This window comes from Limulus polyphemus, unplaced genomic scaffold (genome assembly GCF_000517525.1).
Source record: "Limulus polyphemus unplaced genomic scaffold, Limulus_polyphemus-2.1.2 Scaffold1899, whole genome shotgun sequence".
Taxonomy (NCBI): Eukaryota; Metazoa; Arthropoda; class Merostomata; order Xiphosura; family Limulidae; genus Limulus; species Limulus polyphemus.
The window spans coordinates 202216-207181 of record NW_013667509.1 but is presented as its reverse complement, the minus strand read 5'-3'; positions in this window follow the sequence as shown (position 1 = coordinate 207181).

Genomic DNA, 4966 nt, shown 5'->3' with positions numbered 1-4966 from the left:
TTAAAGTGACTGAAAGAGTTGATGATGGTGAAATGGAACCAGGTATAGATATTAAATCAGAGCATGAAGCCACTGGATACACTCCAGCAAAGTTGATGTTTGGTCGGGGACTTCGATCGCCAGTAGATCTGTTAACAGGACGCCCACCTTATGAAGAGTTGCCTGAGAAAGTGTCAGGGTTTGTGAAAGTATTATCGGAAAGGATGGATAATATTCACATCAAGTGTGTTCAAACTTGAAAACGTCTGCTGATTCGATGAAGTTATCTCATGATAAGAGATCTACTGAAGTCAGCTTTGTACCTGGAGACAAGGTATGGTTGTATAATCCCAGGAAGACCAAAAGGAAGTCTCCTAAGTTGTCTTCTCCATGGGAAGGTCCATATGACATAGTGGATCGTCTCTCAGACGTGACTTTCCGGATAAAATGTGGTCGGCGTGGTAAGCCAAAAGTGGTGCATGCCAACAGGCTTTGGCATTATCACGGTCCAGGACATTTCAGTTGGAACGAAGTGAACAATGGAACAAATGACTCTGCTGAAGACGTGTCACCTGAAAAAGCCACTGTCGAAGAAGAAACTCTTCTCAGTTTTGAGAAGGGAAACAGTGAAGCCCTTGATGAAGTTACTACCACTGATGTGACTGTTACCGATGATAGGACATTTCCTGATGAAGCAGATGAACCCCACATGAAGCAGAAGCCAACGAGATGGAGACCAGTACGGAAGAAGATACGTCCCGTAAAATTAAGAGACTTTGTTGAATTGTAATTTTGTGATTGTAATTCTGTACATTTAATTAAGTTATTGTTAATTGCTTATTGGTTTAATGTAAGTGGCTATTGTTCGGGACGAATAATACTAAGGAAGGGGCAGTGTTACGACAGCGGGGGTCACGTGACGCTAGTAACACGTCATGAACTTCTAGAATGATTCTGTCCCTTCCTGAAATCTCGAGAGGCTACTAGATATGCGGTAGTCTTGTATATATAAGCCGCCAAGAAGCGATGGCAAGAATATAATGTGTAATTGACAGTTGAGTCGAGCACGTGAGACGTTCGTTGTGAATTATAGTGATTGTTATAGCGCGACTGTGGAAATTAACTGTATTGCAAAGTTGTATTCAAAAAGAATAAACCAATTTTAATTAAGAAAGGACTTGTGTCGTTAAAGTTTTATCGGAAAGAAATTTTTACGGAAAATTAACTAAAGAACGGAGGCGTAACAGAGTCTTTGTAATCAACAAAATCTAGGACCGACAATCAACTTGGTGCATATTTAATTAAAAAGAAAATATGATTAAACAATTGATGAAGACCATACATCCCATTGACAATTCTATAATTATTGTTTTTACCTAATATAATACTACTGTTTGCACTTCTTACAAAATTTCTGGTGATACCACATTTCATACATTTGTCATCTACTGATGACTTTACCTTGAAAATGCATGGCATATCTGTTGGATTATCCCTTTTAGATTGTCTAGACATTCTTTTAAAGCACAAGATGGGCAAAAATTAGTTGACGTAAAGATTAATCCGATGTTACAGTTTTACCCATCTGAATAATGTTTTTGTAAACTTCTCAGACACGAGACACATAACCACTTATAACTTGCCAGTTCCTCTTCTGAGACGGTATTAGTGTGACACTAAATGTTATATAAAGGGCATTCTGGTAGATTCTTCACTTTGACAGACGAATCATAGACTAATTTAAATATCAACCATTTCTACATGTACTTTCAGAAAATTTCTTATCTCCAACACAACTTGTGCCGAGAGAAGACCTTGGATAGCGTGATGGACTGTGCTATTTATAGCCTATAGTCATAGATTTTTATAAGAATGATTATAAAATCTTATTATTCGATTACAATCAACCAAGAGTTGGCGGTTAGTGGTATAGTCTAGCTGTCTACCATTACAAAATTAGGGACTTCGCGTGAAATCCAAGAAACAAAATAAACCAACACAAGTTATTTAAGTTTGACTTCTTTCAGGCATTTAAAATACGTACTATTTTTTTCTTCTTTATTTAATCTAATGTAACCACACTTTGACCTGCTCTCAAATGAGGTAAACCTCAATATATTATCTCAGCACTAAATAAATTTTGGAGTACCACAAGTAAACTTTGCTCGAACTTCACACTCCGTGAGTTCTTCTAACTCTTCTTACTTCACTACTCCTTTACTAACTGATCATAATCTGTTACTGACTGTGAATATCCCAGTTTACAGGTCTGCTCTTACAGCCTTTTATTACATAAAGTTTTGCTTCAGCATTCACTGCTACTCAACTTAAAACTTATGGTATTATTATTATAAACTTCACAATATAGAAGGCTTGAAATAAGCGTAATAACATGAACTAAATAAAGGAGGGACATCAAAAATTGACATAATATGACCAAACCTAATTTACAATACATAATTAGAACAAGAAATGAAATGTTTTATCCCCGTTATTACTTAGCTGGTGAATGTATAAAAATATATCTCTTTTGGAATAAAACGTGCAATGAAATATCATTAATAATAAACATACTAATTATTTATCTTTCATATTGTGAAGAAACTTTATAGAATGTTCACAATACAACGAAATGAAGTGTTTTCTATTCATCAACACAAAAATGTAAGTGGTTTTACATTTCGTTGAGTTTAGTCAAGTTAAATGTTTTGTTTCTCATGCATTTGCCAGTCGTCGCTTTTATGATATATTTTAAAGTTATAAAAACCCACTCCCATGAGAATATCTTGTAGATTCCGACAGGTTCTAAAGTTGTTAAAGAGGAGGATGAAATGAGTCATAGTGCAAAAAAAAAAAGCTATGTAATCTGAAATACCACACTTCATTCATTACTTCAGAGTGATATGCGTTGAAATATCAACTACATTAGTTTCTATATTATTACATTTTATTTCGTTAAAAATAATTACATTTAAATTGAAAGCATTTAAATAACTCTTGTTATAGCAAAAACCCGAAGTTTATATCAATGAAAAGTAATAGTCAATAAAGTACCATTTACAGAGGACGCTATACAGGCGAAGGTAATACTATCGTTTTGTAAGAATATCCTGTCTTATTGTCAATGCGTACACCTGCTCGTTGTTTGTTTTTTGATAACCCTAGTTCTTTGGTTTAAGAATGACTGCAATATTTCGTTTGTGCTCTGAACTTAGGTAAGTGTAAAATTTGTATAAATGTAAATAGTTACGGTTACTGTAAATAAATCAGATGTGTAGTTTTTTATATGAAGAGCATGTAACAATCTGATTAAAGAAGCTAAAATCTCAACTTCACTGTTCTGTGTTCAGAAAGTTAGAAATGTCCACCCACACGATACTTCGTTTGAAGCTTACAAGTTACAGTGGAGGAGGCTTCTATTAGTCTGTTATTTTAAATTTTAGTGTTACATTACAAACCTATAAGTGATGCAAGTGACTTATTGTGAACAGTCTACGCAGTCGTTTGTCATGTACTGATATAGCCTAATTAATCTTTTGATGTGCCATACGCCAGGCATTGGAATTTGGGTTATCAAATCTGAGTATTACTATTAGTACTATCTAGAGCTTGAGTTTTAATTGACTGTAACTTAGTGTAAGTTGTAACACTAACGCTAACAGTGTATAGGAGTTTAGGAAGTAAAATGGAGGGTGAAACTGAAAGGTGTGGTCATTTATGATTATGATGTATGTGAACAAATTCAACATTTTATTTATCATTACCAATACTACTACTAGTACTAGTAATACAACATCAGAATTTTGTAATGCCAGTTCTTTTTTATTTTAAAAGGTATCTCAGAACAAAAGTTCACCTAGTACTCTAAAATGGTTTATTTTCAAACTCAATTTTATTTTATCCCATGCTATCAAACTTTGAAATAAAATTAATTGTGCTAAAAAGCATTTTGTAATTGAGAAAATATTGGTGGTTGGATCTCCCACTTTCAGTTTGGGGACATTTGTTATATTTGTGGGAAGGGTTTGATTAGCTTCTTAATAATAATAACAACTCCAAATTTGCTCATGATACTAAGATGCTTTGAAAATCTGTCACATTCTTAGTGAATAGGTGAGAATATGGACGAGGAGTTTTATTATTGAGTTGTCTAGAGTTATGTGCTTGGAATATGGGAATTTGGAAACAACTTGCTTCTTGTATGAGAGAAGCATGGGTGTTATGGGAAAATGAGACTTGGGTTTAATTCTTTATAAAGCCTTAGTCTTATGTTGAGTGTTTATCCGTGGTGAAAAGGGCACATAGTTTTTGGATCTGTTTATAAGAATTTTGAATTTCATAAGAATATTATTGTAATATCATACAACTATTACAATACTCTTTTGAGGTTTGTTTTTTTACATACTTTATGCATTCTTGGTCCCTTTACTACAGGAAGGATAAATGTATCAACATGTTGAAAAAAGTGCAGGGATGGGCTTTGAAATAATTTTGGACTTGTTTTCTTTTCTCTGGAGTGCAGAAGAATTTGTTTGATTCATGTGCCCCTAACTGGTATGGTTTTAGGCAGTTTTGGAAATGCAAACTTGATATTTGAATATTAGAAGTATTTCACTAAATGGTTTATGATGTGGAAGCTTATACGTAGACTAGTTCTTCAACAATGTTTTAAAATGTGGATTAGTTTTCCTGAAGATGTGGCTTGGACTATCAGTTTGAATTATTTGAAAATAATCTTAGATAGATATATGGATGCAAATAATCAGCTATCATTATGTTTTTTATAAAAGTATTGGTTTGATAATTTGAAATGTTTGCAATTTTTTGTTGGAAGTTAAGGGTTATGATAATCATAAGTAAATGGTGCTAGTGTAAGCTGCATTGCAGCATATACTGTCAATAAAGAATTAAATCAAAAACTAAATTACTAACTTATTTAATGAAGTATGATATTTTGAAAGTATTAGGTTATGTTGTTTGAAAGTCA